Here is a 27649-nt window from a genome sequence, read left to right on the forward strand (position 1 = left end):
AGCAGCACACAGCAGGCAGCAGGCAGCAGCTTACAGCAGAACACACGGCGCGCCGCGGCAGCGCCACAGACCGGGACACCCTCGCTGGGTATGTTGCGCCTCACTTTGGCCGCGAATGCGACGACGACTAACTTGCCTGGTAACTGACGCCTGTTAAACTGACTCACAATCAAGTGATAAATGTCTACAACTTCGTTCATCAAGTAGATAAGAAAACATTCGCCTCTTGCAACTGAATGTTTACTTTCGTTTAGCCGAATCCGTTTCTCCTATTCATACTAGCCGCCTCTTCTTTTCACGTACTCAGCTGTTGTTCGGTAGGCAGAAGACACACAAAGCATAGGTTTCCAATCGCCATCGTTTACAGTTTTTGCTGTATTTCAAATTGTTTCTTGCGCTGTGGAATTGGATGAGGGTCTTCTACTATGCGTTTCAGGTCTGTGATGGAGGCATTGCAGATATTCTTCCTCAGCTCCTGCTTCAGTTGTATTAGTCATATAAACAATAAAATTTTTTGCATAATGCATACACGGAAAGAAATTGCAATGATATTTCAGTGCTACAAACACAATAAATAACTTTCATCTGCACAACACAGTTTAATATTAAAAACATTGCTTCCGTATTCTACTGAAAAAATTATAATCTCGTCTATTCTTGTCGATGGTTGACATTGAACATGAACATTAACGTTACAAATTACAAAACGTACACGAATTTTTCAACAACGTGTTGATTTCGTGCTGGAATAAATACTAATATATTGTTGTGGAACGCGAAATGCAAAAACTTTTTGTACCGCTGCATTAACCTTTATTAATCTGACAAATTGACGGAGTAGTAGCGAACTCATAGGTTTAACAAGATTGGGCAGTATAAGAAATAGTGACTGGCAGAAAGTGCAAGAGGTAGCCGGAAATAGAGGTGGGGCTGTAAACTGCCCACGCTCTTCGGTAAGTTCGCAATCGCCCGTGAATAAAATGTACCTAATTTTCGGATAACGAATCAGTTAAGAAGAATATTGACAGACACAATGCCGAGTAGTGTACTACTGAGCGTTATCGTGATAAAGAAGTATACACTGCAACTAAACCGGGTAGTTATGATGATTAATTTTGATTAGCTTGCCGAATTGCTATTACCTATGAAACTGAAAATGAGCTTAACTGTGCTTACTAGTTTAAATACTACGGTCGCCAGTCCATTTAAGGTCAATAGCTCTGAAACTGTGTTGCACTGAGCCGGCCGGGATGACCGAGCGGCTCTAGGTGCTACAGTCTGGAACCGCGCGACCGCTACGTTCGCAGGTTCGAATCCTGCCTCGGGCATGGTTGTGTGTGATGTCCTTAGGTTAGTTAGGTTGAAGTAATTCTACGTTCTAGGGGACTGATGACCTCAGAACTTAAGTCCCATAGTGCTCAGAGCCATTTGAACCATTTTGTTGCACTGAAATTGAGCTTACGTAACAATTAATGAAACGTATGTGGGCGACAACGGTCATTAGACCCGCGCGAGCTCATTTAAACTTGCAAGTAATTATAAGGTTTTAGACGGTTAGTTACCATTATATCGAGCACTTTAGAATCGTGTGAAACCAAAACTGAGTTACTTATTGTAGCACATCATGGTGACTGAGAAACGTGGCCTCACAAAAACATTCGCTGTCATTATATTTTACTAACCACTTCTTTCTAGTGATCGAAATTCATGACCATAAAATACAATAGTTAATAACAAAAGACGTCACAATACCTGAGGCGAAGGCGAAAATATAAAAGCCGAGATCGACACAGGAAATAAATAAAGTCATAGAGTAATCCTTTTGAATCAGCTGATAAAATTTTACTACAGTTTCCCAGGTTTCAGAATTTAGTGAGTTAATGAACTTCCTTCTCAATAAGACAATGAATATGGTTAGAATAGAAAAGTGACGTAATACTTTCAGTCAAGGAGTAAAATTGATGTTTTCATTCGAAGAGCAAAATTACTTTGTGACACTTTCAAGATTTTTATATTACGGTCTCTTTCCCTTTTAATAACGTGATACTAGGTTGTTAGAGGGAAACAATGATGCGTGAAAATCATAATGATTAAAGTTTTACACACACACTATATTGTTGGATAAAAGGATTCTGCGACATTGGAAAAATCTTCTAAATGTCAAAGCTGTTGAAATGATAGTCTTCCTTTTACGTAAAACTGCTGTTAGTGAAACGTCATGGTTTTCAGCAACAATTACTTGCGATAAGATTTTTCTTCCAGTTACGGGCAAAATTTAATTACTTGGCCACGCAGTACTCTTTCTTTCGTTAACATTTCCTTGAATAAACATTGTACTAGAGGCCATACAACTTCAGGCTCATCACATCTTCACAGCCTTGGCATACGTTTTGACACCACGCCATCTACATACACTTATTTCCACGAATTATCCCAGACACTTCACGACCGACCTCTTTCATTGTTTACTTGCGACTCCAAACTCGCTCTCTCGCCTACCACAGATTGTAATACCACTCAGATTATATCATTAGCTACTATACATTGCAAAGTCCAGGATACTATCAGCGTGTCTAAGTAAATCATTTACAAAATAGTTTTCAGTAGTTTGCAGGAAATTTATTCTACTATATTGCAATTAATTAGCATTGACAAGAAAACATTGAAAATCTATACATTTATGATCTAATGCAAAAAAGAAATACTGTGCTAAGTGTGGATTTCTGTGTTTATGTTATATACACAAAGAATCAACAAATTTCGAGGAATACTGCAATTTTTAACAGACATTTGTATACAGTATGTTCTTGTGTACTTGCTTATATAGTCCACCATAATTTCGCATATTACAATTAAGAATACAGTATAATTCCCAAAAATACTCACTTCTGGTGCGTTGATAACGGAGTGAAGGTCAATGCATAACGACAGAAGCCCTGATTATGAAGCACTGACCAATAGAAGGCCTTTATCATTATTATTTCCCATTAATCTCACTGTATCAGTTTGCCAAAGCAGCCACTATGGACACAATAAAACAGTACACAGTAAATAAAAATTTGATCTGGAAAGCATTTTAGACATCAGAAAGACTATACGGAACGTTTTATATGAATTTGATGTGTCTAAGTGCTTGATATTTTAGTCAGGTTTCGATACTTTGCCAAATGCAGGTAACAGTTTGAAAGCATATTTATGTCGTAAATTAATTTGGTCAGAATATAACGTCTCTCTGAAGTTCAACTGGAGGATGTCCGGTTACGGAATCGGCTGTGGCAATTGCCTAATATGATTTAGGGAAACCACAGAAAACAAAAGTCTTGATTGCCAGACGAATATATATGAACTTGGCTCCAACCCAGTGGCACGATACGCTCTGAAAATCGGTTATTATTGCTACGTATGAGTGACACTACTTTGTTTCTTGTTTGTTACTCCCACATATTATTAACCTAGTGAATTAACAAGAAAAATTAGAGGTGTCCGTATTGATGACAACTTAAAACTGAAAAACCACATAGTAGATATCATAATATGTTTAGGTTCGGCTATCTTTGTTAAAAGAATAACTGGGGGAAGCAGAAGTCAGTACCTTGACATATTATGCATGTTTTCATTCACTGACGTCTTGCAGGATAATATTCAGGAGTAACTCCTCACTTACGCAAAAAGTATGTGCAAAAACCGTAATTAGAATTATGTGTGGGGCTCACACATGTACAGCTTGTAGCATCCCTCTTACCAGCTGGATATAGTAACAAAAGTCTCACAGTACACAATAAATTGACATAAAACTAGAACATATGAGAATCATATTTGCATCTCACAGCGAGCCTCAACTGCATTGACCGCTAAGGAAGAATATGAACTGTAATATTCAGAACGGACGCAGCGGAATACAGCTGGTGTGTCTGCATGCTACGAACTCACGTCACTAATTTCATTTGGCGGATTTATGGACATCGCTCCTTCACCATCCACGCTCTTTATACTTGTTCCTATCTTCAGTACAAATAAACTGATGTAAATGGGACTTAGTCATGTATTCATATTCAAATCATTGCGTCCCTCTTGAGTATTTGTCTCATTTAAAACCACAACTGAACAGTAAACAGTATGCATGTTACCATTATAATACATTATTTATAGCCTAGGTATGTAAGATAAGAATATAATGAAAAAGAGGATATAACTAAGAAATTCATGGTGCATATACACATACGCTGTTTATTGCCGATTTACACATCGTAAGATTACAGGAGCAGAAAGAGGATACCTCCGATATACACGTAGCTTTTAGATTACATGGTATAATTTACAAACCGGACATGTATTCTGCTGTTTACAAGTATACTCCAAGCTCTTAGGTAACTTTGTTATTGATCAAACTGATTATTCACTTGTAACAACAATTTTTATCCCATGAACTCTTCAACTGATGAAAAACTTTTTAGTAGATAAAGTTAATGTTTGTTGTAACTTTACGCAGTTCATTTTCCTCTCTGATATATTTCGGCAGTTTATTATATAGCTTAAATTCTTGGAAAATATAGTGGTTTGGTCTTAATTTTATTCCTTCTGTCCATATACAAGCAACCACTGTATCTAGCTGTTTTTGTGATCATATGTAGAGCTGTTTGCTGCATAGTGCTCAACGTACATAACTGTAATTTGGAAGATGTATTCAATTCGAACTGTCAAACTATCGCACTTTTTAAATAGCTCGATGCGTTGGGTCCTCTCGTGACTTTTGGTAACTATTATGATAGCCCATTTTTGCAGTTTCAACACTTTTCCGTATTCTGAACATTTGCACCCTCATTACATTATTTCTTAGGCTTGAGCTTGGTTAATATCCACAGGGCATAGCATACTACGGTAATTCCTTTTGCAAGTAGTCTGTCTGATACGTCAATCCTATTTTAACTGCTGATCGATACACACAACTAAAAATTTTGTGCTAGCTGCACACTCCACAGTTGCATTATGTGCTTTAAGTCTTGTTGTACAAGATATTTTACATACACTGTATACTACTTTAAACACTAGGAATTATTTTGTCTTATACCCTGTTATAATTGCCTAGTTATCTTAGACATATAGTGCGCGTTATATGCACCTTGTCATCAATGAATTTACTGACAGACTTAATCTGTGTCGGCCATATTGTCTTATTACCGCATGATCAAAGGTTTACAAGTCGTGAAGCCAACGCAAATACGATGGTTTGAATTGTTGAGACGTTTGAAATATGCTAACGATGGTGGAAGCATTATTATAATACAGAGCATGAATGATAATAAAATTCTGAGGAATGTCACATATCTTAAGAGTTATATCTGCAAAGCTGATATAAAAGAGTCAAACAGTACAAAGCGGAATTCGACATGCGGTTCCCGAAACCGATTGTTACGTGTAATGGCGCCAAATTAGAACGTTGTTTGGTAATCTGTTTGAAGAAACGGTTTTTAGTTTCTCATACACACGGTCCAGTCACATTAATGTGACGACCGCCAATGATCGACGTCAGCGTGCAATAACCACTCAAATACGACAGATGGCAGCACTATACGTGGAGCGTATATTAAGAGTATCAGGGTGACGCGGAAAACAGTCCAGTCGTTGTCGTAATGCGGAAGCGGTGCAATTTATGTGGCGTCCAAAAGGCCACTATCATCTTTCGGACTAAGATTGGAAGCACTTCCGAAATGGCTAAGTTTGTAAACTGATCACGTGTCGCCATACATGGCCAAATTGCACTATCCAAAATCAGAGCCAGGGCAGCTGTGGTACACCACGAGCCATATATGACAGGCATGAAATGCGGATCTGATATATTTAAATTTTCCTGAAGATATTTGAGTCTCATCTTCAGCTTCCGTTAGATCGTTAGCATGAAATGTATTCGCAGTTGCAAATACGGACAATCATGAGCCGTTAATGAGACAATCATGAGCGGTCTCCTTATCATTAGGCTATCCGTGCATGATCCACAGACAGACCTTACTTCCATATGTCTACAACTTCCACGTGTCTGGCCGGCCGAAGTGGCCGTGCGGTTAAAGGCGCTGCAGTCTGGAACCGCAAGACCGCTACGGTCGCAGGTTCGAATCCTGCCTCGGGCATGGATGTTTGTGATGTCCTTAGGTTAGTTAGGTTTAACTAGTTCTAAGTTCTAGGGGACTAATGACCTCGGCAGTTGAGTCCCATAGTGCTCAGAGCCATTTGAACTTCCACGTGTCTACAACCTTCACTCGTTCATTCATTATATATATTCCTTTACAGGAGATGCTCGTTGTCAGCAAATACACTACTGGCCATTAAAAGTGCTACACCAAGAAGAAATGCAGATGATAAACGGGTATTCAGCCGGCCGCTGGTGGCCGAGCGGTTCTGGCGCTACAGTCTGGAACCGCGCGACCGCTACGGTCGCAGGTTCGAATCCTGCCTCGGGCATGGATGTGTGTGTTGTCCTTAGGTTAAAAAATGGTTCAAATGGCTCTGAGCACTATGGGACTCAACTGCTGAGGTCATTAGTCCCCTAGAACTTAGAACTAGTTAAACCTAACTAACCTAAGGACATCACAAACATCCATGCCCGAGGCAGGATTCGAACCTGCGACCGTAGCGGTCTTGCGGTTCCAGACTGCAGCGCCTTTAACCGCACGGCCACTTCGGCCGGCTTGTCCTTAGGTTAGTTAGGTTTAAGTAGTTCTAAGTTCTAGGGGACTTATGACCTCAGCAGTTGAGTCCCATAGTGCTCAGAGCCATTTGAACCATTTGAACCATAAACGGGTATTCATTGGACAAATATATTATACTAGAACTGACATGTGATTACATTTTCACGCAATTTGGGTGCACAGATCCTGAGAAGTCAGTACCCAGAACAACCACTTCTGGCAGTAATAACGGTCTTGATACGCCTGGGCATTGAGTCAAACAGAGCTTGGATGGCGTGTACAGGTACAGCTGCCCATGCAACTTCAACACGATACCACAGTTTATCAAGAGCAGTGACTGGCGTATTGTGACGAGCCTGTTGCTCGGACACCATTGACCAGACGTTTTCAGTTGGTGAGAGATCTGGGGAATGTGCTGGCCAGGGCAGCAGTCGAACATTTTCTGTATCCAGAAAGGCCCGTACAGGACCTGCAACATGCGGTCGTGAATTATCCTGCTGTCGCAGGGATCGAATGAAGGGTAGAGCCACGGGTCGTAACACATCTGAAATGTAACGTCCACTGTTCAAAGTGCCGTCAATGTGAACAAGAGGTGTCCGAGACGTGTAACCAATGGCACCCCATAATATCACACCGGGTGATACGCCAGTATGGCGATGGCGAATACACGCTTCCAATGTCCGTTCACCGCGATGTCGCCAAACACGGATGCGACCATCATAATGCTGTAAACAGAACCTGGATTCATCCGAAAAAATGACGTTTTGCCATTCGTGCACCCAGGTTCGTCGTTGAGTACACCCTCACAGGCGCTACTGTCTGTGGTGCAGCGTCAAGGGTAACCGCAGCCATGGTCTCCGGGCTGATAGTCCATGCTGCTGCAAACGTCGTCGAACTGTTGGTGCAGATGGTTGTAGTCTTGCAAACGTCCCCATCTGCTGACTCAGGGATCGAGACGTGGCTGCACGATCCGTTACAGCCATGCAGATAAGATGACTGTCATCTCGACTGGTAGTGATACGAGGCCGTTGGGATCCAGCACGGCGTTCCTTATTACCCTCCTGAACCCACCGATTCCATATTCTGCTAACAGTCATTGGATCTCGACCAACGCGAGCAGCAATGTCACGATACGATAAACCGCAATCGCGATAGGCTACAATCCGACCTCTATCAAAGTCGGAAACGTGATGGTACGCATTTCTCCTCCTTAACACGAGGCATCACACCAACGTTTCACCAGGCAACTCCGGTCAACTGCTGTTTGTGTATGAGAAATCGGTTGGAAACTTTCCTCGTGTCAGCACGTTGTAGGTGTCGCCACCGGCGCCAACCTTGTGTGAATGCTCTGAAAAGCTAATCATTTGCATATCACAGCATGTTCTTGCTGTAGGTTAAATTTCGCGTCTGTAGCACGTCATCTTCGTGGTGTAGCAATTTTAATGGCCAGTAGTGTAAAAACGATACGCATGTCTGAAGGGACATTGCGTCGTACTTCTGAACAACACAGGCACTGTAAAATAGTAACGGGGCCAAGGGTGTACGACGCCTGAGCAAACATGTACGGGCTACCAACAATGTCTCCTCAGCGATCGTTCAGCGAACATTGCTGCGTACGGTCCTCCGCAGCGGGTGCCTGGTTCTTGTAACGATGCTGACTGCTATTCATTGGCGACGAAGGCTGGAGTTTGTACGCCAGTATCGCAACTTGACATCCACTGAGTGGTAACGGATGGTCTTTCCATACGAGTCACGTTGTGTGCTCCATGGGATAGATGGCCGTTGGCCTGTGCAACGTGAAACCCTTTGAAAGCAAACACCATTCAACCGTTATGATCTGGGAAATGTTTTCCTTGGGTGACCCCGTCATTCTGAAACGCACAATGAATCCACACAAGTATGCAGTTATCGTTGGGGACCAGGTCCACCCCTAAATGTATTTTGTTTTTCCTAGGACAAATGTCCGCAGCTCGTGGTCACGCCGTCGCGTTCTCGCTTCCCGAGCACGGGATCCCGGGTTCGATTCCCGGCATGGTCATGGATTCTCACCTGCCTCGAGATGACTGGGTGTTTGTGTTGTCCTCGCCATTTCATCATCATTCATGAAAATGGCGAGTTTGGACTGAGCAAAGGTTGGGAATTTGTACGGGCGCTGATACCCGCGCAGTTGAGCGCCCCACTAACCAAAACATCGTCATCATCCTAGGCAAAATGGCTTCTACCAGCGGGACAATGCAACGTGACTGACAACTTGCAGTGTTGCGTGATTCGAAAAGTACCAGGATGAGTTTATCTGCTCCCGTGGCACCAAACTCTCCGGATTTAAAACCAGTTGTGAATCTATGGGACCACCTCGACCGGGCTGTTCGTGTCATGGTCCGATAGCCGAGAAGCCTAGCAAACGTCCCTGGTGGTGCCTTCCAGAACCTCACTGACTCTCTTCCTGCACTTCTCGCATATGTCCGCGCTGCAAAAGCTGTTTATTCAGACTTCTGACAGGTGGTCACATTAATGACTGGATAGTGTAGTTGAAAGACACTGATGGGTCAAAAGATTATGACCATCTGTTTAATAGCGTGTCAGTCCACCACTGGAATTCAGTACACCGGCGAATCTGCGTGTCATGGATCCGAGAAGTCCTCGACAAGTTACCAGAGGCACGTCGTGCAAGATGTCTACCCACAGGTCACGCAATTCCCGTATACTGCGTGCCGATGGCTTGGGGGGGCAAGCGTAAGTGGCGTCCCATACCGTCCCAGAGGTGTCCCATCGGGTTCACATCCGGCGGATTTGGTGGCCAAGACATCAAAGTGAGTTCACTATCATACTCCTCAAGCCACTGTAGCACTATTTTGGCCTTGTGATATGGATAGTTATCCGGCAGCAAGATGCCATTTCTGTGGAGGAGACATAAAACATGGAGGGACACAGCTGATTCAATTACAGTTCACACAAGTCCCATGGAAGCCCAGGTGAATGTCCCCCACAGCGGACTATGGCCCCCGTCGACTCGTCTTCGTGGCGCGACATTTCGAGCAGTTGCTCACCTGGACGATCTCGTACACGGACACGACCATTGACCTGGTGTAACAAGAAACGTGGTTCATCTGACTGGGCGACACGTTTCCACCGATCCACAGTGCAATCTTGATGATCCCGTCCCCACTGCAATCGCAATTTACTGGTTCGTTGGATAACATGGGAGTACGTTGAGGTAGTCTGTTTGGGTTGTCTCATGTTCAACAACGTGCGCTGAACAGTGTGCTCCAAATGTTCAAATGTGTGTGAATTTCTGAGAGACCAAACTGCTGAGGTCATCGGTCCCTAGACTTACACACTACTTAAACTACCTTATGCTAAGAACAACACACACATCCATGCCCAAGGGAGGAGTCGAACCTCCGGCGGGAGAGGCCGCGTGATCCATTACATGTCGTCTCTAACCGCGCGGCCGGCTGCGGTGGTCTAGCGGTTCTAGGCGCTCAGTCCGGAACCGCGCGACTGCTACGGTCGCAGGTTCGAATCCTGCCTCGGGCATGGATGTGTGTGATGTCTTTAGGTTAGTTAGGTTTAAGTAGTTCTAAGTTCTAGGGGACTAATGACCACAGATGTTAAGTCCCATAGTGCTCAGAGCCATTTGAACCATTTTTTCTAACCGCGCGGCCACTCCGCGCGGCTCAGTCTGCTCCCAAACCCTTGTTTCTGCACCAGGATTATACTCTGTCGCCAGATCAGCCACAGATCGCTGCCTATTCCGCTTTACATAACGAGTAAGTCTCCGATTTCCACGTTCTCTGCTGAGGCGTGGACGTAGAGCACTTTATCGGCTACTCGTCGTCTCGTAATTAACTAATATTATTTTGAAGTGCATTTAAATGAGCTCTCATTTTAGTGGCTGGTGCACAGCAGAGCGTGGTATAACGGTTGTTCGATTGTGCAGGTAATGGTTGCCGTGGATAAAAATTTCGAAATAGTAGGAGTAGTACGATTAAACTCGTCACCGACTGTAGACTCTCTATATCGCCGCACCATTAGCTGCCAATACGACCCATGCTACAAAATTTAATCGATAAGGAAATATTGGTCAGGTGCGATTAGGACTGCCGCTCTGAGTACATCCATTCCGGGAATCTAGAACCTCGATGATCTATGCCTGTTATCGACATTTATACTGATGAGTTATCGGTCCTGGCAATTCCAAGACTTTCGATAATGATTTAATTTTTAAGTTTTAAGTCGAATAACGAATGACAAAAGTAATATTTTTTCGTGTGATTTAATTACAGATTAATAATTTTATGATTTTTTTTCCTTTATTTGTACTGTGAAACCTTGCTTCTTGCCAAATTTCATGATTCCAGGTCAACGCGAAGTATCCTATAGGTTTTGATGAGTGAATTTGGGAGTATGAAAATATGTGACATAAATGGCCGTATCTTTTGACTGCGTTGACTTGGAAGTTTACATTTATTACACTACGAAGGGACCTTAGACGACATGTTGTGACAAGAATTACAACTTGGCACATTTATCTGTTCCTGAAAAGAGGAGGTCTTAACAGACGGGCGGGTAGACACTCAGTTTACAATTGACAAAATGTCCTTGCCATGAGATACAAATGCAAATTAACTACTCTCGGATTTTTTTCCTGTAGTTGTACCATGAAACCTTGCTTCTTGACAAATTGCATAACTCCTGGTCAACGGCAAGTTCCCTTAAGTCCTGCTGAATGAGTTTGAAAGTATCAAAATATGTGACATCAATGGCGATGTCTTTTAATTGTCTTGATTTAGAAGCTTCAATTTTTTGCACTGCCAAGTAACCGTATACTTTAGTATGTGACATGAATTTCAACTTGACACGTCTACCGGTTCCTGAGAAAAAGGGTTTTTAACACTCGGACAGACAGACAACAAAGTAACTCTATAACGCTTCCGTTTTCCCGATTGAGGTGCAGAACCCTAAAAACAGATAATCATCCAGTCCAACAATAATGAAGCGGGCACTTTACAGTGTAAGCATGTCTTGCCAAAAGAACGTGTAGGCCAGGGCTTCACAACATACGTGCTCGCGGAGCAAGCTGTGAGCAGCAAGGCGCGAGCACGGAGCAGCGCGAGCACGCTACCCTCACTACCGGACTAGAGCGGAGAGTGGGGAGAGTCACGTGGGGCACACAACGGCTGCCGCCAGTCAATGTAAATCCACGGCCACCCGCAGGGATATCACTCTCGAATTATTACTGCGACAAATGAAACAAATAAAGGAGAATGTACACGTGCCACATAATTTTACTTAGTGTATGCATCTACATTCGTATTAATTTGTGAACTGTTACACAATAAAAGGTGTCACTGAAGTGTGTGATTCTCGGTTAGCTTGTACTTTTTGCCCTTTACAATTGCGTCTATGTTCGAAGTAATGTTCTTGCGCATTGTAGGCGCAGCGAGCAGTTTAAATTTCGATCAGACAATGCGTTTCTCAGGCGCGTCTTGTTACATTTCATTGCAGAGAACAGTTGTTCACAAACATACGTGGAACCGAACATTGATATTATTGTAGCCGCCAGTTTGTACAAACGAGGAAATCTATCCTGAGGGAAGTGTCTGTAGAATTCCAAAATGTTTTTCTTGTTCTGAAATTTGTCTCTGTATTCTCTGTCACACTGCAGGTCAATAATTTCTAGTTGCAGCTCAGGACGAATCTCTTCAATATTCGCTGAATATGGAGAGGTGAACAGATCAAAATCACTGTCTAGTGCTGTCGGATCTTGAAAGCGTTGATCAAATTCTTCCTTATAGGCAACTAAACTATGTGAATAACGTTCACAGTCTTTGTGAACATCTTGCATGGATGATAATTTAGGAAAATGAGCTAGATTTCCTGTTTCCAGCTGACTCACCCGAAGTGTAAATTTCATTTTAAAAGCTCGTATTCGACCTATGAAATGAGTAATTAGCAGATCCTTACCTTGTAGTGAAATGTTCAAAGCATTCAGATGGCTAGTTAAATCTGCTAAGGACACGAGATCACAGTTCCATGAAGGCTCTTTCAATTCAGGAACACACATGTTATTTATTTCCATGAACATATTTATCTCATCTATTAGGGAAAAAAATCGATTTAATAATTCGCCACGACTAACTCAGCGGACCTCGCTGTAATAAGGCAGGCTACCATACTGGCTTTCTACATCCTCAAGAAAGCTTTTAAATTGCCTGTGTTGTAGCCCATGCTTCCTTATATAATTGGTTGCACGAACAACAACACTCATCACATTTTTTAGAGTGATACTCTTTGCACGTAAGTTTTTCTGGTGGATCACACACTGAACGCCCCTTATTTTATTCGGCACGGTCAGTTTTTGCATTTTCTCCTTCAACAGCGCAACGAAACCTGATTTGTTCCCTGTCATCGCTGGTGCACCGTCTGTAGACACTGAAACTAAAGAATTCCACGACAATCCTATATTTTCAACACTTTCTTCAACACTACTTAAAATATCACCTCCGGTTGTAGTGTTCTTCATGGCTACTACATCGAGGAGCTCCTCCCTCGCCTGAAGATCTCTATTAACACCTCTAATAAATATGGCAAGCTGCGCTGTTCCAGTGATATCAACACTTTCGTCCAGAGCTAGAGAATACGCCATAAAATCTTTACAGATATTTGCAAGATGGCTATGGACGTCGTCTGCCATGTCCTGTATGCGACGCATAATGGTCATGTTAGATAATGGCACAATCCGAAACTGTTCAACTTGAGATGGACACAAATGTTCCGCTGCAACTACCAAACATTCTTTTATTAAATCGCCATCAGCGAAGGGGCGCAGGGATTTTGCTAAAAGCAAAGCAATTTTGTAGCTCACTCTGAGAGCTGCCTCAGTTGATTTTTCTTCGTCGTCCAGATCTTCTTCGGATAGCTTCCTTTTAAGTTTAATAACTTCCCGTGCACGATCTGGTCCATCACATTTTCCTCTTCCGTAGTCTTTCGCGTGGTACGACATATAATGTCGCTGCAAATTAAATTTCCTAAAAGGATTCAGCGTTTTGTGACATGCTAAACATTTTGCAACACCATCTTTTTCTGTAAACATATACAATTCCTCCCAGTGGGGGTTCAGCTGCGAAAGCATGGTTGGGGTTACACAACGGCGACTGGACATGATTCTTAACCAGCGAAGTGACTGTTAGAGCTGATCGTAGTACTTTAAACGTTACACAGTCGGCGCGAATTCAATAGGCACGCTGCGGCCCTATTCAAACGTGCGCGCGCATTTCCCCTCCCTCCCCTCCCACCCTACTCCGCGACCTTGAACCTGCTCGCGAGCACAGGCCTGAGCAGACGCGAGTACTCGCGCTCAAAACCGGCCAGTTATTAAGCCCTGGTGTAGGCCTTTATTGGTACCTTCAGTTGTAGTCCATAAATCTCGATACAATGTGTGAATAATCAAGATGGCAATCTTGTCGCTCAAGTTTAAACACATCTCACTTGTACCGCAAACGATACACAGTGGAGTATTACACGCCCTCATAACATAATGGATAACGAACAAAAGACTGCAGCAGAGAGAACATTAAGCACTGCACCACAAAAGACCATTACCGTGTAGACAGCAGGAATTCTCATGAACAGAAAACTTGTAACACGACACGATATACTTTGCCATGCTCAAACATTTTCTGTGCCGACGATAGTAGCACGCGAACAGCCGACCCGCTTCGCCGTTTCCGACATGTTACCGATAGTTCCCAAGGACGGGGCCGTAACTGTCTGTCCTTTGTCAAAGTCGTTTATGTCAACATATTTTCCCATTCGCGGCCCGTATCGTCGCTAGAACGGCCCGCATTTGTTTCTGCTTCGCTTACACGGCTTGTTTCACAATTCCTATAGCAGGTTTCTAAAGGGTTGTAGAGCAGACTGAGATAAAATTTTGATGAGGAACCGTTGTACGGAAGTCTACCGTATTGACATAAAATAAGTTAGAAGATCGGTTCACTTTCAAATGCCTCGCTTCAGGTAAGTGTTCTGCGTACGCAATGATTTCTGATCTGTGATCTACAGGATCTGCTCCACGGCGAGATCTTGCTGTTCATTGCAATGTTCGCCGATTCATGCTTTCATACACGAGGCCCACAAACCATGATGCGCGTCCATGGTACACCTCATTCGACTTAAAACATTACTTTTAAAACTTTTAAACCCGTGTTTGTATCAAGCTTGTCTCTGACAAAGGTGCAAAACTTATTGTGATATAGAAATACGTAAATCTCTTATACAGGGCAACAGAACTGTGCTAAAATTAAATTTTGGACAGAAGTATGTGAAGCACACGCTATATTATGCGAAATCCGCGCTATCCAGTACGTCAAACAATTCGCCTGAGAGAGGGTAAGCCTTTTTTCAAAGAAATTTACGTATGTTATTTGAATGCAAAACAAAAGTATACATATTAAAATGTTGGGCTAGAATGTAGCTAATCTTTATCTTTAGTCTTGCAAATAATGTCTACTAGAACTATTAATGTAATTACACAACAAATGAACATAAAATGTAACGCTTCTCACTTTCTGATAATTTACTTAAAAACTTACAATGTAGCACTTTTCTGAAATCTTTTACTCATATGAAACCTCTGAACTGATATGGTATTTTCATAAATACATTCCGACAGTCACTGTACCTTACAATGGACATAAATTTCACTGATAATTAAATTTCCTGGGTACCTGTGCGAACGGAACGTTCGTCTGTTCTGCAACATGTTATTACTAAAATAATGATGAAACTGTCAAAATCAAATTTCATTTGCCGTACTTGCGGAGTGCAATGCAAGACGGTATCTTATCACTTTTCATAAAAAAATGCTTCTGCTGCACACAGCTCGCGTTGTGCAATGCAAGTATACAAAACACATTCATAAAGGTAAATAATGAAAAATGAGACGCAAAACTTAACGACTGATTTATAAGAACAAAGACTCCAAGTTAAACTATGCTTCATTAAGCCTCACCAATACACCCTTTCATAAAGTTCTCACAACTTGATTGGAAAAATCTTTCTCAAAAATTTTCCTGTGTACAATTACTTTCCTTGACACTTATTCCAATGATACGATAATCCATGTGCTTCACTATAAAACTTCGTATAGTAAACTTAAACCATACACAAGTTCTAATAATAAGAAACTACACAATTAGAAAACTTACCTTCTGACATTCTTCCATTCGTATAATCTCTGTTCCACAAAAATTTTCCTCAGAATAAATTAATACAAAATCCTTCTCAGATAACGCTGCCACCGCTACATGGAAGGCCAGTTTCCATCCTTCTCAAAGCAAATACATAGCCAGACTGTCTAACACAGAGTGACTGCTACTCTGACAAAGTAAAATTAACCTCTCTGACCAAGATCTGTAGCCTCAAGAAGGGACTTACAAAGAATATGGTTATATCGATACTACGGAGATTCAGTACATTTATCAAATTCGTAATTTCATTCGAATATATGGCCAAAACTTTCTGAAAATTGTCATGACCAACAGAATAGCTACCATTCAAACTCTCTTAAATGCAAACATACCAGTGCCTTGTAGTCGCTGTTGTAGTCAGGCGAAAAGTGTATGTGATGGACGGAGGTGATCCAGAAATCGGCTCGACACATGCGTTGTGCGACTACCATTTAAAGTGATCTGATCTTTAAATTCATTTTCTATCCAAATGGTACTTTGCTAGACATGGATTCGTCACCAAAACTTTTCTTCCTACAACGCTTAGGAGGCTGCAATATGAGTTGTGAAACACCGTGTATGCTTTACTTACCGAGTCGCGTTCCCAAAATTCCATCAGGCGGCATTCGGTCAAGCGGAGCGCTATAGTCATGATGTTTTGGCTCATCCTTGTGTGTGTGTCATCCGTTAAATTTCAGACATACCCATTATGTCTTTCGGACTGAAGACACAAATCAAAGTTGACAGTAATCCTTCCACTGAATGAGAACGTTATGTTCGTTGGTCACAATGGCGACAGTAGGATGGGAAATACTGTGCTAGAAATTGATTTCACACTCCATTTTCTGTTAGTTTCCACACTGTACCATACCACAAATACGACAATAAAGTGCCCAAGGAGCGCGTGAATAATCCACGTGGCACAGTTACACATCTGATACGGCATCCACTGTCCTGAGAAAAGAACGATAACTCAGCATTACTGGGATCATGTCGCCATAGCAATGTTAGAAGTCGCACATTGTCACCAGGCAGCGAAATTAATGCAAGAAGACAGTCTAATTCGAGGTGATGGTGAATATCGAGCTGGTATCACACGTTGGTTAGATTGATACCCTATACATTCTGAGACCGAGACATTAACCGAAATTGGACATCAGTCACCTGAGTCCGGTTGGTTGGTTGGTTTGTGGGGGTTGAAGGGACCAGACTCACCTCAGTCCGCAACAGTGCGAATGGAGAAGACTTGTAAAGATTTTATGTAGAAATTGCTTAGACCATAACTGTCATGGGGGGGGGGGAGATTTTACACGAAACATGTTCTACGAAAGTTCATGTAAATGTTCTCCATAGTATAATACTGCAGCTAGCACTGCCAAGTAGACATTTCTCGGAGCTTTCGGTGACGTGGGGCAACGGCCTTGCCGCAGTGGATACACCGGTTCCGGTCAGATCACCGAAGTCAAGCGCTGTCGGGTGTGGCCGGCACTTGGATGGGTGGCCATCCGAGCCGCCATGCGCTGTTGCCGTTTTTCGGGGTGCACTCAGCCACGTGATGTCAACTGAGGAGCTACTCGATCGAATAGTAGCGGCTCCGGTCACAGAAAACCATCGTAACGATCGGGAGATCGGTGTGCCGACCACACGTCCATCCTATCCGCATCCTCATCTTAGGATGACACAGCGGTCGTATGGTCCCGATGGGCCACTTGTGGCCTGAAGGAGGAGTGCTTCGGTGACGTGAGATGGGATATTTTAGCTGGCGTGATGTAACAGTATATACGACTTAGCTGACCAGACCATCTAAGCGCTTTTGTCGAATAGCTGTGTACCTGTGTTAACTGCAGTGCCCTAGGGTGAGGCAGAGAACGTGGAAGTCTCATTTCCAAATTTCTTAAGATTCCTACCCCTACCAGCATTGCACCCTAATGCCGACAGTGTCTCAGATTTTCATCTCTCCTGCTTTACAGAGGGAATAAATCTCTGCTAACACGTCCGTGGATGGGGCATGTATTTCCAAAAGCCTTGTCAACTGCAAGTGGTTTCGCCGCCAGCCGTCCCCAGCTCCTAATGACGGTAACACGACAACGTGCGATAACCGTCACCCTCCCGTGATACAAGTTCTCCGTCACTGCGCCGTCACAGCCTGTCCGTGGGTAAATCGACTTAACAGCTTTGTTTTCTCATCGATTATTTCTCTCATTAGTCTCCGAAGGCCTGTGTGTGTGTGTGTGTGTGTGTGTGTGTGTGTGTCAATGAGATTCCGCACGCATTACCGGTAACTTTCTGTCTCAGTCTGACTAATACTAATGGCAGAGAACGTATTGACGAATTAATATGAAGCTGCTCTTTGGCTTGTTTACATTTGGTTTAAATAGTGTAACAGCACAAGAATTATTTGCAAAACAATGGAAAAAATGTACAATACAATACTGCCCCAACAACTTATTTTAGAATATCCACTTAAGATATAACGTATGAGTACAGAGTTTTTAGATACGGAGAAAGCTTTTGACAATGTAGACTGGACTACATCCTTCAAAATTCTGAAGGCAGCAGGCGTAAAATGCAGGGAGCGAAGAATTATCTACAACTTGTACGCAAGCTACACCTGTACCACAGTTATAAAACAGGGTGTATACGGCCCGGGACATCCGGGAGATCCGGGAAAAACCCGGGAATTTTTTCATCCGGAACAAATCCGGGAAAAATCCGGGAATTTTTTAGAATTCCGGGATTTTTCATTCTTTTAGATTTCAGTTAAATTTTTGTAGGTTTGACGTGTAAGATCTGATACGCTGACAAAGAACTTTAGCCCACTACTGCTGAATAATACTGCAGCAATGAAACATAAATCAGAGAATAACACCAAAATAAAAGTTTAGTTGCGTAGAAAATGAGTAATTTACACAATGCACAGACCAGTTTGCCGACACCGAAAAGTGTCAAAGCCTTTAGGTCGAAGATTATGCAGTACGGCCGTAACAACTAACGTACATTCGATGTGCTTGCGTCGCAATTGTTTACATATCTAACAGATCACTGGAAAATATTACGAATAGTGACTTGAGAAGCGCTACTTGCAAAGTAAATTAATTTCCCCGCAAGATGATGTATGTTGCGTGCGAGAATGTGCAGTGAATTACTTAAATCACAGGGCGTTATAACTCTCATTCAAAACGCACCGGTAACACTTGAGGATCAACCATTTGAAAAATCTCGGGCCCAGAAGATAAGTCATTTATGCCACTATTTAAAATTTTACCGCACATTTGTATTTGATATGACTTAACGTGTAACACACGTTAAAAAAAGACCGAGCTTCAAGTTAGTTTTCATATTAGATAAAAAATTATGTAATCGATGGCAAAAAGTATAATTGACCTTCAAAAAAAGTGAATATTATGTTACTGAGCAATGTCACAAGTCTCTTCATGCCAAAGCACTTCGACTTTTCTGTTGTATAGAAAAGACGAAGTGTTCTGGCATGCAGAGCAATACCAGTTCGCTTCTTTTCTACTTTTTTGCCGGTGAATTGGATCTTCGTCTCCGAACAGCTCTACCGTTCGCTACTACTTCTTTCTAACTAATCCTATAAATGGACAACAGAAGGCAGCACCAGCCACGCGACAGGTAGCGGGACATCCGTACCTTGCTCTCGTACGAAATTAGTCCAGTTTTAGAGCGAAAACCTGTGCCAAGCGCAGCTACTATATTCCCCGCTCTAAAATTTGCTTTCAGTAAGGACAAGTATGCCTTTTACCTCTTCCATTCCTCAATTTTTCTGATTTTATTATTTTTTATTTAAATACAAAAGCTTGCGGTTTAATCGTTGTTAAAGACCTTTAATTACTGTCTTTCGTTTTAGAATAATAGGAGATTTTTTCCGTAAAATATTTTGTGCATTTTTACTGTCTTTTCTTTTCGGATTTTCGTGTTGCTAAATTTTAGCTCCGGTCTCTATTTCAATACTTAATTTCTTAAATTAGGTTTATTTTTCAAATATTTTTTAATCACGAAAGTTATTGTTTGAAATGTATATTTAAACATCTGTGGGAGTTAGCAGTTTAAAATAAATAACGCTATCATATTCATTTGTTTTAAAAACATTTTATTAGAGAAACATTTTAATTATTATTAGACAATACAACAAATAAAACAAATAATTTAGAAGGAAGTACCATGTTTAACAACAAATACGGTAATTTAGGAATTGACCTTGGAGAATAACTCACTTGGAGCTGTGTGCGAGAGCATTGATTCGTTCTGTAATAGATTCTCGCTCTATCTGAGCGTTTTGAATGGTCCCCTCAAGTTTTGCCTTCTTCTCTTTAAGCTGTCTTATTTTTGCGTCAACAATCTTCCTTTTAATCAGATGATCCTTTTTCCTGGATGACTCGTCGTTTCGATTTTTGAGGTCTTCAGCATATCGATCTCGTGAGTTTCTTACAGAGTGTATAAGGGACTTTGTTATAGGCACTTCTTGGACTCCGCCGTGTGTCTTGACGGCGTCGTACACCAGTCTTCTGGTCACTACAGATTGTTCCCTCATATTCTCGAAGAGGCACTCTTGGTTCACCGAGAATCCTCGCTCCGCAGCTGCTTGACCGTGCGACAAAATGAGCGCGATTTCCATTGCCTTCTGCAGCTCGTGGCACGTTGCATTGTGGTTCTTGAGACATTTCATCCAGAACTCATCCAGCCGTTGCTCCATTTTGTTGAATGTTTCGAATTTTGTTTTGCAGTTCTTCTTTACAACAGAAGCGTATTGCGCTTCTGCTTTATCGGCACATACACCGTTCATCCAATTGCTCTCCACCAAAATCTGTAGAAAGGAATGAAATCGTTTGGGACCAGCCTCCCTGCACGCTATTGAGGGATCAAAGCAGCTTACAGCTTTTGTCAACCAAAAGTGTAAGGGAGATTTCTCCATCAACTTTGACACAAGCTTGATCATTCCTCTTCTGCTTTCGCTCCGGAACTTAGCGATTTCAAGGGCTGTGAGAGACCTGCACTTTCTGAATTCATTCTTGACGGTGAACCCAATCTTGACGTGGTTCACACCCAAAAGATTGGATTCTTTGTCCAAATTAACTGACGGCGAGATCTTCGTCGGCTGGACAAATTGTGTCATCGTTGTCTCCATTATCTCTGTCAAAGCAGAGTGGAGGAACGGTGCTAGCGGCCAATCGGATTGGAAATCCTTTAGGAAAGGTGTCAAGTCTCCAGCAAGAGTCTTGAAAAAGGCAATTTTCGGACCAAGTAGCTTGCCCTTGAGGTGATCCTCCACTACTCTGTAGCTAGCACATTTTGGTTTGTTTTTTTTCTTCCAGTTTTCCAAGAATTATTCGCAGAAAAGGAAGCATTACTAGAGCTCGCTCAGCAACTTCCACATTCTCCAGCCATCGGATCGCGCAAAACTTTAAGGGAAACAGTTCCGATTCCGTTGTCGAAATATACAGAGCTCTTCTGGCAGGGACATCCTTAAAAAGATTGTACAAGACACGTAAAAACTGAATTATCATCCACTCTGTTTCTTGAATTGCGGACATGAAGGCGCCGTGAACAACGTGAAGCCCACACAATTTCCAGTAAAACGGTGTCTACTCCTTCAATTTCTTTCAAAAAAATTTTAAGTTCCCTTAAGAACGCGAAGTTGACGTTAGGGCCGTCCATCGATACTTGTAAAGTTTTTTCATTGCTTCGCCGGGAATTTTTTTCTTGAAGGACTCGAGTAGCTTAGCTGCCGTCGAACTGCCTAGAAAAGCCGATGCGTAGTAACGGGTGCACACTAGATTTTTTCAATGTCCCAATAACGCACTAAAATGTCCATCTGGATTCTTTTGCACACCTTATTCAAGGATTCGTCAAAACAAACAACAATCCTTGATGCGTTTACGAGGTCAGATTTAATTTCAGACTCAAAGAAGGGAGCTAGTCCATATTGCACGATATAACCGATTTTGTCCTTTTGTAAACGCATGCTTTTGGCCACTTCACTGTCGGGGAACATTGCGGGGAAAAGCAACACGCCGTTCGCAGAACTACGCAGTGACTTGTGTGAAACGATGCACTCCAAACACCACAGTATTTCCGCCTTTGTTACTTCATCCTTTATTGCCATCCGATCAATTCCTCTCAGTTTATCCACGGGTTTTGACATTGCAGTGACATCCTTCTGCGGAGGCGCAACAACTCCAGCGGCCAACGCCACTGTTGTTGACCCAGCTGAATCCGCAGATGTGGTAGTGGAAGTAGAATCTGTCTGCTGGGTTGAAGTGGTCGCCTCCGGTCGGTTGTAGACATACAAACTTGCTGTGCTTCTCATGGCAGCTGCTTTCGCGACGTGCTTCTTGGATTTTGTCATGTGACTTGTAAGAGCCTATCTTCCCATAGTACGGATGTTAATGAGGGTCCCTGGACATAACCCACATTGAGCACTATAAAGGTCTGTAGGTACTTTCACCAACCAGTCCTTGAATGCTGGATCTGGAAGCTAGCTATCTTGAAAACCAATCGACATGGCGCAGTCGCAGTGGTTGTTGGTGGGCAACCTTTATTGGGGAAAGAAGAACGTTGGATGTAAATAAGGCTGCGCCTCGTTATTATGCATAATGAAATATGACACAATGAGTGTTACCTACCTTGTCAGTTTATAAAACTTTGCCCCGCACGTGCGCAGAACTGAATTCAACAGGTGAGCCGAGCACACTGACTACTGACAGACTGTGTGATTTGAAAATCGAACGAGGCACGTTTGACAACACTGTCTCTGCCAAGCAACAATCGGCGTTAATTACGATATTATTAGTAGCGCTGCGTTTGTTGACCCTTTAAGAAACTATGACTTATCAACCAGTCTTACTCCAGTAACCTGTTGCAAGTTTCTAGCTAATTTTACATGTACAGTACAGAACCTCAATTATAAAGACGAAAGATATTAAGGCCACCTCGCTCATCGACCAAAGTTCTGAAGGCTTCGCCACCTTTTCGTTCTAGCTTATTCCTTACCATGAGGCTTCTCGTCCTCTCTCTCTCTCTCTCTCTCTCTCTCTCTCTCTCTATCTTTCTATCGGCTGCTATTGGTTGCTTGATCTCGTCTCCCATCCACGATTACTATGTTATGAAGTCTGTCGGTTACGAACGACTTGGCCTCCCAGTTACTTTACAGCTGAGGCGCTCTACTGTGTGTAAAATTTCCGAAGTGCTTTAGGACTTGGTAGACCTTCTGTTGTACATATACCGATTTTAATTTAAAGTCTAGATTCTGTAGCAGCGTACATGTTGATTTACTTGTAGAGGAATGATTTACCCGCTTAATTTTAAAATATGGTTTTACTTGACATCCAGCGCATTGATAATGTCGCTTTTTATGCATCCCTCCGTACCTAGAAACGTAATAAACCCTGTTCATCTGTTATTGTTGTCTTCACGTTATGTTTTCTTGCTGTTCTTTGACGTACTTGCAAGCCCCCTCTCCATATTTTTCTGCCAATCAAGTCCGCAGTAAAGGAAACACTCTGGATGATAATTCAGTTTGTACATGCCCTGTAAAACCTATTTAAGGATTTCCATTCCAGACTAGCTCTGTATATTTGGACCATTGAATCGGAACGTTTGCCCTTGAAGATTTGCGTGATCCGATGGCTGGAGAACTTTGATGTTGCGGAGAGCGCTCTAGTAACTGCTTCTGTATTTGACAATGTTTGTTGCAAAGATAGAGCACAAAAAAACGTGCTAGCTACACGGTAGTCTATGATCATCTGAAGCACATGCTACTCGGCTCAATAAACTCGTATTTCAAGACTCTTGCTCCACACTTTTCTTCTTTAATTATTGACCAACTTATGTAATGTTTTCTTTACCATTTATTTGCCAGCTAGTATTTTCCTGTAATACTGTCTCAACGTTTTTTTTTTTTTCTCTCTTCCAGTACCAAGTTATAGTTTTTGGCATTGAATGTATAAACGGCAATTGTTTTATTTGTATTTAATCACGGTAACAGCGGCTGTATTATTACGGCGTTTCACGGTATTGGGATTTTGAACAGGCGTGTAACGATGGTAGCTGCTGAAAGCGATGGCTCGTCTTTCGTGTGATAGATTGCTGGCTTGGTCATCTCACCTCGCCTCCTCAGCTCTCAGCGATGTCTCTTCCCACTTCATCCAGTCACTGGATCGCTTTGCATTGACCAGCTGACGCCATGGTGACTCCTATTCTGTCCCATCCTTCATTGCCACTCCAGTCCCAGTCATGCAGAACGCAGAATGCTCTCAAAGATCCCTAGACCTTGTTGTGAGTGCTCGCAGCCTTACGTCAGTGGGTGTTTAAATGTTGTACAGTATATTCAGAGTTTCGAATAAAAACAATGTAAAAGTTGATGCATCACTCGTCGAGAAAACATGACACCGACTACAGCTAAGTATAAACTTCACTTTGTAATGGTTCTCCTAAATCGCTGCAGCTATGATCACGAAATAAAAACTAAATAGTGTTATTGGAAAACAGCTTATGGGAAGTTTAGGGGTTTTATACTTCCGAGCACTTTAGGAAACGAAATCCAGCAAAAAACAACGTGTTTTGGAAAGATCTTTGATTCGCATCGGCATTTGGACTGCATGTTTGCGTAATACGAAAGTATATGTATGAAATACATCAAATACAGCAGTATAGTTTCCGAAGCAACCTTAGGTTCCTGCCTAACCACGCCCTTCGAGAAAAAGCAGCAAAACATTGTTAATGCCCAATATTATATGTGAAAGTTCAGCTTTTCGTGAAGATATAGTGTACTTACATTACTTTAACCCATTAACCATTCGTCTTTGTATGGTCGTGCTACTTAACAATGATGCTGCTAGTGGTTGAGTATATAACATGTATTATGCACTGATCGAGGCCCACGAGAAAGACAGGCCGCGGCGCGTACATCACGAAGAACGGCCTGAGCTCGCTCGTTCCCGTAACTCAGCGGGCAAAATGCATATTTGAATCTGTTCTCGCAACCGGGTGCGTGCATACTAACGAGAATTTCATCTTGTACTGGAATCCGTTATTATGAATTCTTACTGACTACTGTTCGTACAACAAAATTTAAAATCATTTCTCGATAGAAATGGTATAACCTCTCGTTTACAGCATTTAGTCTCTTCTTCGTAACAGTTCTCCTTTCATAGAAGATGTGGTGCCTTACGCAACTGATAATCATTTTGGTATGATTTTAATTGCCGAATTAGAGCCTGTTAGTAGGCCTACGGACTTCCTATCATTGTAGGACTAATAATAGTGGATTCCAATAGTCGATGCAATTCTCGTTCGTACATACACATTTAGTTACGTTAACCGGTGTAGAAACGCACTTTGCTGAGTTGAGCGAGCTCGGCCCACGTTCGTAACGTACGCGCCGTGGCCTGTCTTTCTCGCAGGCCTCGTGCTCTGAATAACTGCCGCCATTCGCTAGTGAGATCACGTGACATGGGCTATGACTGGCTGACAAAAGTGCATCGCTCAACGCAATCTCTATTTTAAGGCTTCGGAAGCTACCGTGCTGTAACTTGTGGAATTTGTGTATATACTTTCGCAATACGAAAATAAAATCTGTCTATATTGTCTCTCATCAAACATCTTTCCAAACGCATTGTTTTTCCTGTTTCCTTAAGTGCTGGGACGTCCTCAGCCGGTATAAGATCTTCACTATTCAAAGGACTGATAGGTTTTACAGCCCGAGGGAAAGTATACTGTTGCTTAACACGGATGTATTTTCACCCGCTTTATACGTAATTTCATCCGGGAGAAATTGTTTTTAACCGGGAATTTTTTTTTCTTGTCCACGTAGACACCCTGTAAAAGTCGATTGCTTGGTTGGCTGATTTGGGGGAGGGGACGAAACAGCGATGTCATCGATCCGATCTGGTTAGGGAAGGACGGGGAAGGAAGTCGGCTATGCCCTTTCAAAGGAATCATTCCGCCATTTGCCTGAATCGATTTAGGGAAATCACGTATAACCTAAATCAGGATGGCCGGACGCGGGTTTGAATCGTCGTCCTCCCGAAGGCCAGACCAGTGTGTTGACCACTGCGCCACCCCCCACGGTTTAAGAATCGAAAGGAATGAAAGGAAAAGAGTAGTTGAAAAGTCAGTGAGACAGGATTGTAGACCATTGCAGATACTATTGAGTCTGTTCACTGGCCAAGCAGAAAAGCAAACCAGAAGAAATTTTGAAAGGCAGTCAAAGTTAAAGGAGAACAAATAAAAACCTTGATGTTTGCCGAGGAGATACCAATTCTGAGACGGCATAGGACTTAGAATAACAGTTAAATGGAACGGATAGTACCTTGAAAGAAATTATGAGTGTCAAGTAAAACAAGTGTAGTGCACTCTAGACCAATTAAGTAACGCTACGCCCTGGGATTTTGATTAGGAAATGAAACACGAAAATAGTAGATTAGTTTTGCTTTTTGGGCAACAAAATAATTGATGAAGGTCAAGGTAGAGAGAATATAACATGCAGAGTGGCCACCGCAAGAAGTGTATTTCTGAAAAAAGGGAAATTGTTAACATCTAATATAAATTTAAGTGTTAGGAAGTCTTTTCTGAAGGTATTTGTCAGGACTGCAGCCTTGTACGAACGTGACAAATGCAGACAAATGCACACTTTGAAAATGTGGGTCTATTGAAGAATGTTTACATTAGATGAGATCGGGTAACTAATGAGGAGGTACAGAATCGAAATGGAGAGCAAAAATAAATTTATGGCACGATTTGACTAAAGGAAATGATCGGTTGATGGAACACAATATAACGGACCTACACCTAAGTGCAATAGTTGATGACACGTGTTCCTAATGTCGCTGTTGTCTGGGAAAAAGCTTCGGTGCCGAAGAACAAATTAAATTAAAAAAAAAAGAAAAACGAAGAATCAGTTATAACGAAAAGTTATGGTGCGTCTAGTTTTACGCAATAACGATCAAAAGAATTTTGACAGATGATAAAAACTGAAAAGTGGTTAGTGATATTTCAGATACTGAAGTTAAATATTTTTTAGATTAGATTGCAATGTTCATAGAAAACGGTCGCCAGCTCACAGTGTAAGCGAACAATATTGCACAGTTGTTAATCAATTTGGAAAAGTATTTACGTTATAATTAATGCAAGCCAGTCAGGCGAGAACAGTTACAATAACACTGACTCGATCTCAGAGTCAAAATCACAGATAGCAACGTGAGAGAAATCTAACCGTGAAATCAGTGAAGTAAATTGCTCTAAGCATATGCACTTGACTGCTAACTGTTTGGTACTCAGTTTACCTAATAAATAGCTTCGTGCAGCCTACAACAATGCCTACTATTAATATTTCTACTATTGCAATTCTTCTTAAAGAAATATTTTCTGTTAAGCAAAATATGTCTATTAGCGTGTGTAATTTTCATTAAATAACTACTGACTAACTTTTGCATAATACTATTACATACCGGGTGATCAAAAATTCAGTATAAATTTGAAAAACCACGGAATAATGTACATAGAGAGGTAAAAATTGACACACATGCTTGGAATGACAAGGGGTTTTATTAGAACCAAAAAAAAAAAAAACCACCCCATATTGCTAGACGCGTGAAAGATGTCTTGCGCGCGTCGTTTGGTGATGATCGTGTGCTCAGCCACCACTTTCGTCATGCTTGGCCTCCCAGGTCCCCAGACCTCAGTCCGTGCGATTATTGGCTTTGGAGTTACCTGAAG

The 27649-nt window shown here is 42.1% G+C and overlaps 1 protein-coding gene across 1 annotated transcript in view; it reads left to right on the forward strand.

The window, feature by feature from the left end:
* LOC126235992 (sialin-like) overlaps window positions 1–27649 on the forward strand; it is a 192194-nt gene continuing 164545 nt past the window's right edge. The window contains exon 1 of the mRNA XM_049944988.1: window positions 1–88. The gene's annotated coding sequence lies outside the window, so the exon portion shown is untranslated. The remainder of the gene's footprint in view (window positions 89–27649) is intronic.

Source organism: Schistocerca nitens, chromosome 2, assembly GCF_023898315.1.
Source record: "Schistocerca nitens isolate TAMUIC-IGC-003100 chromosome 2, iqSchNite1.1, whole genome shotgun sequence".
Taxonomy (NCBI): Eukaryota; Metazoa; Arthropoda; class Insecta; order Orthoptera; family Acrididae; genus Schistocerca; species Schistocerca nitens.